Consider the following 9420-nt stretch of genomic DNA (forward strand, 5'->3'; position numbering starts at 1 on the left):
AGAATAGGCATTTTTGTAGAATGACATTTACAGAAGATCTTGAAAAGACTTTTCTTCAGTTTTCTTTGTTTAGTTGGATTACTTTAATCTCTCTGTATTGTTGAAACGGAGATGAAATAACCTTTTATTAAAAATGTTACAAAAAACCACATGCTTTCAAAGGGTGTCCTAATTTTTTCACATGACTGTACATGTCTTTCAAAAAGTTCATCTATTGTTGAGAGCAGTTGTAAACTGCACATTACTGTTTAGAGGGTCTGACAAGTAGAGATATCTTTCATTCCAACTTGGAGTCACTTCACGTACTTGTCATTCCATGTCCTAAAGATGTTCATGCCTCAAAGAGTGAATATTCTCATAAAAGCTTTCTGTCTCCTCTTCCACACTATTCATCATCTTATTGACAGGTCTTTTCACTGTTCACTGTACTAATAACTTCCACTACTCTGAAGTAGTTGTTTGGAAGCACTAAAAGCACAGCCCGCAGGGGTAAGCAGTATTACCTCTTAAATTCAATGCACTAGTATCCCAATTTAAATCTCTTACTGATTTATAAGCTTCATAGTGGAACATTACACATTGAATTATTGCAACGTTTGTTTTCTAAATGTCCTGAAATTCTCTATTGATAATAAGTTGACAATCAAGGGACATGACAAATCTAGTGACTATGTAGAAGCATTGTAGTAGAACAGAATTGATGATTCTTTTAAAATGTAAGTATAGTATAGAGATACAGTACTGTGCAAAACTTTTAGATTTAGGTTTCATAAACTTAGGTTGAATTTTAATTCTGAAGAATCGATTCACTTGTCTAAATAAATTTGACCTGAATTGAAAGTGCCCCGATTGTCCTAAAAAGTCATGTGTGACACTCGAAGGACTATATGCAACCCCTTTCAAGCTCTTTAACACATAGAAATCATCATGTTGTTAAAATGCAATAAGTGTAGTTCTTTCTTTAAACTGTCACCAGCTTAGAACTGGGATTGACTGGCCATAGACTCTACAGGAAAATCTCCTGGTGGGCCGATACCCAAGGGAAGCCCCCCCAATGGCTGCTGGCCACATACATAACTATCTGATGCTCAATAGCCTTAAATGTCCTCCTGAACTCAAACGTATTACTGTCCTTGGGAAGTGATATTGATGAGTACTGTGGTGAGGGCAGCAGTATTCCAGGGCCAATTTAAGTTCCCAGACCACCCCTGTTAGCACATAATGTACATATGCAGTGTGCAACGTTTCGGTCTTATGCGAGCAATGAAGCATGTATTCTGGCTAGTGAAGTAGTGCTTTAAATAAAGCTTACTAAATCTTAACAGAGTGATATTGGACCGCTAACTGGCAGAAAGGATGTTGGAATGTGCACCGAACACAAAAGGACAGTGCTGTTATCCAGAAACAGTAACAGCAACAGATATCCCTAAAAGGGTAAACGGATAGTAGCTGGTGGTAACTAGCGGCCTGATAACAAATGCAGTACACTGTTTGAATTTGAATGCTTTTAAAATTATAGACTGGTTCAAATGTTATTCAATCTCATTGAGTAGCAAAGGGTGATACTAAGACTTTACACAGAAAGAGTAAATCAAGTTGTGCATCATTTACAGTTCTTCATCTCTGAAGGGCTGTCTCTCGCAAATAATTTGGACAGAGTTTAATGCAATCCACAGCAACTGTGATGCAGAAACATTTGCCAGGTGGTACATTATCAGAACCAGGATTAACATTGAAAAATATTTAGGTCTGTAATTATAAATGATGTGATATACATTGAGGTGATACACAATAATAAAGAGTTGAGTCATATGGCTTTAAATGCCACTGAAGCACTCACTGAAAATGGCTGGCAGCCTGACTAAGCGACACAGCGACATACTGCCCTGACTTCTGTCCTGTCCCTAGATAAAATCTCTCTTTCTATCTATCAATTAAATCTAACATAGTAATATGGTTTGTAAGGCTGAAAAAAAGACATCTGTCCATCCAGTTCAGCTTCTTAACCTGTAAAGTTGATTCAGAGGAAGAAAAAAAAAAAAACATGAGAAAAAAACAATTTTGCTCATTTTAATGGGAAAAAGATTCCTTCCCCAACTCCAATCAGGTGATCTGAATAACGCCATTGATCAATGGCCCTTCTCCAGAATTCTAGGAGTTATATCCTGTAATATTATTACACTCCAGAAATACATCCAAGCCCCTCTTGAACTCTTTTAGCTTGCCATCACCACCTTCTCTGGCAGAGAGTTCCATAGTCTCACTGCTCTTACAGTAAAGAATCCTGTTCTATGTTGATGGAGAAACCTTCTTTCTTCTAGAATTAGAGGATGTCCTGTTGTCACAGTCACAACCCTGGATATAAATTAATATATATGGATGTAGCAGAGTTAACAGTCACAGTTTGTGAGTTATCACATCTTGTTAACGCGTTATGACTTTGACTGTTAACTCTGATGCATCTGTGTATAGATATATATATGTATATAGATAGATATATATAGTGGACTTTTCTAGTTAGCTCACTGGTCCGAGCAAGTTCAATGCTATAGAGACCCAGACAAACGTTAAGGTTTCAAAGTTTGGTCCTTTCCGGCATTTATTGTCAGCGTAAACAGGCAGTACAAGTACAGGATGCACGGTTCAAAAGGAAAACATAACATAAAGAAACTCCTGCTCGTCTGAGCACTAACTAGACAGTAACGTACCTGACTTTCCCAAATAACACAGAGTACCAGCAACCTGTACCTTCTGCTCACACAGAGCAACTACACTGTTTGGCTCTCTCTCACATAATGCAGACTGGCTCTTTTTAAGTAGGCCTCAGCTCAGTTCTCTGGAATAGGTGCCTTATCCTCTAGGCCTTTGCAACCCATGGTAAAGTGTCATGCCTTCTTCTTTTTCCTCCCTTGTTGAATCAGCCAGCTAAGCGCATCGAGGCCCTAAGGGTAAGACTGCGTGTACACAAGACTATACATCATCATCATCATATATAATAAATAGGGATCTGTCTATTACAATACTTAATTCTCCGGATATGAGGATTTATGCCATCTGGATCCAGTGATTTTTCTATTTTAATATGTTTGAGATGCCCCTGCACTTCTTCTTGGGTCATACACTCTGCATTTCATCTGAAATTTAATTTTCCTTAGTAAATACAGTGCAGAAAAAAATATTTAATGCATTTTTCTCCCTCATCACTCTTTAAAGAGCCATCACTTTCAATTTTAACCTTTTCACTCTCTATATAATTGAAGAACATTTTAAGGTTAGTATTACTCTCTTTGCAATGAGCCTTTCTGTCTCTAGCTTGGCTGCCTCTATCTGTATCTTTATCTTTTACATATTCAATTTTTTTTCCTTATGTTTTTTTAGTGCTTCTTTACTACCTTAACTTGCTGTTTTTAGTGATTTAAATACTTTCTTTTTGTCATTTATTGTCCCCTTTAGACTTCTATTTATCCACATAGTTTTTTTTCTTGTTCCTAACCCTTTTGTTCCCATAAGGTATGTAGCTTTCACAATGAGAATTTATGCTTTTAAAAATATATCTTACTTTCTTGCTGTACTTTTATCTTTGAATACATTGTCCCACTTAGTGAGGGTAATAGCCTCTTTAAGGCTAATTTCACACTAGTGTTAATATTTGCTGGTATTGAGATCCGTCATAGTGTCTCAATACCGGAAAAAAGCATTTCCGTTTTGTCCCTATTTATTGTCAATGGGGACAAAACGTAACTGAACAGAACAGAATGCTCCAAAATGCATTCCATTCCCTTCTCATACCGGAGAGCAAACTGCAGCATGCCGTTTGCTTTTCGTCCTGGGTTGCGGAGCAAGACGGATCTGTAATGACCCTCAATGTAAGTCAATGGGGACGGATCCATTTTCTCTGACACAATAGAAAACGGATCCATCCCCCATTGACTTTCAATGGAGTTCATGACAGATCCGTCTTGGCAATGTTAAAGCTATTACAACCGGATCCGTTCATATTGGACGCAGATGGTTGTATTATCAGTAACTGAAGCATTTTTGCTGAACCCTGCCGGATCCAGCAAAAATGCTAGTATGAAAGTAGCCTTAGCTGAGCAAATTTTGGTTTTCAGATGCTCAGTATTTTTGTGCCTCTGAAAAAAACACCATTTTGAATAGCAATTGGAAGATTATTACATTATGGGGCAGCACGGTGGCTCAGTGGTTAGCACTTGTGCCTTGAAGAACTGGGGTCCTAGGTTCGAATCCAACCAAGGACAGCATCTGCATGGAGTTTGTATGTTCTCCCCATGTTTGCGTGGGTTTCCTCCGGGTATTCCTGTTTCCTCACAAGACATACTGATAGGGACCTTAGATTGTGAGCTCCATTGGGGACAGTTGGATGCTAATGTCTGTAAAGCGCTGCAGAATATAGTAGCGCTATATAAGTGCATTAAATAATAATAAATACATTATTTCCCAGGTGTCCCCCAACCTGAACATCAGTTGTTCTTTAAGGTCAATTGGTTAATTATAAGTCCATTGCGGCTGTCCCTCTAGTGAGATCTTGTACCAGTTGGGAAAGGTAATTGTTTTTAGCTATTTCCTTTTTGGTACCACAGGGTAGCTGAAGTTCCCCATAAATACTGCCTCATTATGATTTGCTGACTCATGTATTTCCCTTAGTAGTAGATTTTCTTTGGACATATTAGGTGGCTTATAACAACGCCCTATTAGTATTTTATTATTGTGTCTACCTCCATGAATTTCTACCCATAGTGACTCCACATCCTCATTACCGCCACTTATTGGGGTACATTTCTGAAAGCGTTTACACCCCTTTTGCGTAAAAATTTGCAAATGATATGTGTTTTATACTATGTGTCAATGAGGCTTAACACTACAACTAATAAGATCTTCCTAATCTGAGCTCTTCTAGAAGCACAGTGGACACAGCCTAATTTACTCTTCACTTTTATATCCTCATTTACATGTCGACTTCAAAGCAATAAATCTAACCTTGGATATTAATGGACACAACAAGATTAATATTCATAATCTCAATTATTTTCATTTCAGAACATAATAAGAGAATTCAGAAGTAGATGATTAGGGGAACAAAAATGCTCTGTAAGTCATTAAAAAGGTTACAGAAATTGAAGTTTATAAGAAACACAAGAAGCTTTTGTGGTTTTGGGCATTTTGAACACAAGCCTGATATATGTATGCACAATTAATTTTATCTTTCTAAAATGATAATGCCTCTGGATGAAATTAATCTCAGGATTTAAGAAAGAAAAAAACATTTACATTTGGTTCAGGTCGGGTATGAAATGTACATTATCTGCCAGCACACTAGAAATTCATGAAGAAAACCAAAATGTCTGGAATTAATCTAGCAAAGAGACATTTTTAGAAGCAGTTAGAATGATAACTATACACGTATTACATACACAATAACAGAAAGATGCTGAACTACCTATATCCCTAACCAAATTACAATGGGATTCCTAAGAAAGACATTTGTTACATTATGGGGGCATTTATCAATGCTTTTACGTCACAATTGTGCCATAAAAAGCCTTTCATTATGGCAAACGGCATCTGTGAACCATAATTTGGTTCACAGCTTCTTGGCACTTTTCTAAAGTGCTGACAAAAGGGCCGTGGCTTAGATGAAGGAGGTGTAGCTTCGCACTGCAGCTTTTACTACAACTTTTGCAAAAAAGTGGCAGAAGTTATAGCTGAAGTCTACGTCAGCCTGTAGCTGGCGTAGACTTCAGTTTCTGGTGCATGGCAGGGTAGAGATGTGCCTGATTAGTTAAGAGGCTTCTGCCCATCACATGTTGGGAAGGAGTTAACGTTTACTCTTTCTGAGAGGGGGATAGGAAAAAAACATTAATACTGCCACTGATTCTGTACATTATAAATTCTGTGGCGTTCATTTTTGGGCATAAATGACATGATAACTTTATTCTAAGGGTCAGTACGATTACAGTGATAACAAATAGGTTTTACTACCTTTGCGCAATAAAAAGCTTTTTTTTTTTAAGAAAAAAAAGGTTTTTGCATCTTTGCACCTATAGACTCCTAGGGATTGATTTTTGTAGGAGGCCTTGTAGTTTTCAGTGGTATAATTTTGGGGCGCATTTTTTATTGCTTTTTATTTCATTTTTATGGTGGCAAATAGACAAAAAGCAGCATTTCTGTCATTTTTTGCAGGTTTCTTTTTACGGCATTCACCGTACCAGATAATTTACATGATAATTGCATAGTGTGAGTCATTACAGGTGCGGCAATGCCAAATATGTGATTTTATTTTTTTTCCATTGAAAAGCATTTTTTCAACTGAATTTTTTAATTTTTTATTGGAATTAAAAATATAGAAATGAAATATCAATTTAAAACATGTTTTTGTTGTTTTTTCACTTTTTAACCATTTAATAGTCCCATAAAGGGACTATAATAGGCAATATTGCTTCTAAGGTGCAATACACTGGGGCTCATTTAGTAAAGGGATTGTCCGGGTTCAGAGCTAGACCCAGATATATCCTCTTTTTTACTCATTTACTTTATATGAGTATAGCATTGGAGCATTTCCTTGCTCAGATGAGCCCTGTGATGACACCTGCACAGATTGGCATTGTATAGGCTATAGACGGCCCATCTGTGCCAGTGACGTCACATGGCTCACTGTTAGGCAACATTGATGCATGTGGCAACAAAATCTCTAACGTGCACAGATGCCCAAGATGTTTTCAGTCCAGTATTAAAGACTGGATGGAGAACACTGAGCATGGCCTGGAGTGGGACTGGGCAGCACATGCATGAGGTGGCTGCATGGAGATTACTGAAGCTGTCACTCAAGGGGCAATGTGGAGTTAGAATGGGGATAGAGTTTACTCAGGGGAGTTGAAGCAATATCCAAGCCAAGAAGAGGTTATTTGCATAAATATGAAACTTCTCTTTCTCGGGAATAATTAGGAGGTCCACATCCACAAAGGTATGGTTTTACATGCATATAAGTGGCTTATCCAACGATATTAAAGTTTAATGGCCATATACTGCATGAAAGATTATTTTTAACTAAACACTATGTGTGTCTCACAGTAAAGGAAACATGATCTGTATACTGTAGATACTAATTCGATTTTATGGTAATTTTCTCCCCATTCTGAGAACTTAATATAGTGAATAAGCTACAATCTGTGACTACTGGTTATTTAATATCTTAATAAAGGTCCAGTATCCGCTTTAATATGAATTTTATTTTACTTTTGGGTCTGAAATATGAAACTCCCGACAGTAATTTGTGAACTAATTCCTTACTTTATAGTATGATTTTCATAGCGAGGGCACAGTTCTGTACATAGCTAATATGATCCAAGGTCAACTTAAGATCATCATAAAATTGTGAGCAATGTCATTTAGGGGTTTATTTAGATGAAGGAACATAAATTAAAAGGTTGGTCATCATTTTATTTAGAAAATAAATGAAGCTAGACATATACAAATGCATTATTATGTATGATTAAAATTCGCCTAGAAATACCATTTCTATACAATATGTAGCAAAGCAGTTTCTACTCATCTGGTATTTTTTAATGAGCAATTATACGAAAATATAGTGCAGTACCAACAATGGCTTTCTCAGCGGCATATGTTAGTTCTCAGGGCAAAACTTGCTGTCTAACAACTAAAATAAAGTATTGAAGAACAAGAACGTAAATGATCTGTGCCTGCTGCCACTGTTAAGTACAACTAATGGATATCCATTGTGGCAATATACTGTAACATCCCATTTGTTACACTGGTATATATGGGGATGCTACAGATAATCTGAACTGAATAGTGCATCTATGCTTTAATGTCTCCTTTTATCTTGACTATTTAGTTTATTCTGTTATATTGGAGCGCAATATCACTGCATAAGGTTCTAAGCAGTTTTACAAAAATGAACTTTTCCAATTACCAAGCTAGCCTTGCTATATATGAACAAATTCAGGTCTTTTAAAATCTTATTAAGATGAGTGAATTGAGTTTGAAAAAATAGGATTTGTTATGAATTCCTTTAGAATTCCTCAGAAGAAAGAAATGCCTCTAGCTCGTGATCTAATGGCATCTGTGTTGGCTTTGTCTGCCAAAAAGCAATTACAGACACAAGCTAGCATTCAAGGCATGCTAGGGGGAATATAGGGAGAGTATAGGGATATATTTAGAGAAATTTGGGGTTTTAGCAGAAAAAGCATAGAGAGTGAGGGGTGGGTCATTAGTTTTGAGCGCGAATATTCGAATAGCGAATATTAATCGTGAATATCGTAATTTTGCTAATTCGCTAATATTTCAAATATAGTGCTATATATTCGCTATATGGAATATTCGCCATTTTTTAACATCTGAAAACATGATTCCTCCCTGCTTATTTCTTGTGGGTCAATGAGTCATTGGCACACAAGCAACTTAAACAGGAAGAAGCAAAAATGATGAATATTCTAAAAAACGAATATATAGCAATATAGTGAATATATTCGTTATTTAGAATATTAACTTTTTTTTCTCCAATCTGTACAGTTGTTCGGATACTCCTCCCCGACAAGCGTCCCCGTCACCATGGGAATGCCTGTGGGTTAGAAAATAGAATTGGATCTGAGTTTTCTCTGAGATCGTGAAAACTCAGATCCAATGGTATATTCTAACCCACAGGCGTTCCCATGGTGACGGGGATGCTTGTCGGGGAGGAGTATGCCAAAGTGGAATAACAGTACAGATTTGAAAAAAAAAAGACGAATATTCTAAATAACGAATATATTTGCTATTTTGCTATATCTTCGTTTTTTAGAATATTTGTCATTTGTCTATTCGCTAAATACACATATAGACTGCAATTTAGCTAATTTAGTGCGATAGTATTTTTTTTTAATAGTGTCAATTTTTTCCAAATCTGAAGTTCAGAAGAGACAAAAAAAATTAGACTATAATAAAAAAGATTATAGCACTATATTAGCTAAATTGCAGCCTACAGTGTCTACCAAAAGATAATAAGACGGTGTATAAGAGGAATTATTGTGGGGGAAAAAAACATTTCTCAGCTTTTATTTACATTTGAGCAAAAAGTGTCCAGTCCAAAATTATTCATACCCTTCTCAATAATCAATAGAAAAGCCTTTATTGGATATTACAGCAATCAAACGCTTCCTATAATTGCAGACCAGCTTTTTGCATGTCTCCACAGGTATTTTTGCCCATTCATCTTAGCAATGAGCTCCAAATCTTTCAGGTTGGAGAGTCTTCTTGCCATCACCCTGATCTTTAGCTCCCTCCACAGATTCTCAATTAGATTCGAGTCTGGACTCTGGCTGGGCCACTCCAAAACATTAATGTTGTTGTCTGCTAACCATTTCTTCACCACTTTTGCTGTGTGTTTTGGGTCATTGTCATGCT

The sequence above is a fragment of the Bufo gargarizans genome, chromosome 4, assembly GCF_014858855.1.
Source record: "Bufo gargarizans isolate SCDJY-AF-19 chromosome 4, ASM1485885v1, whole genome shotgun sequence".
NCBI classification, from domain to species: Eukaryota; Metazoa; Chordata; class Amphibia; order Anura; family Bufonidae; genus Bufo; species Bufo gargarizans.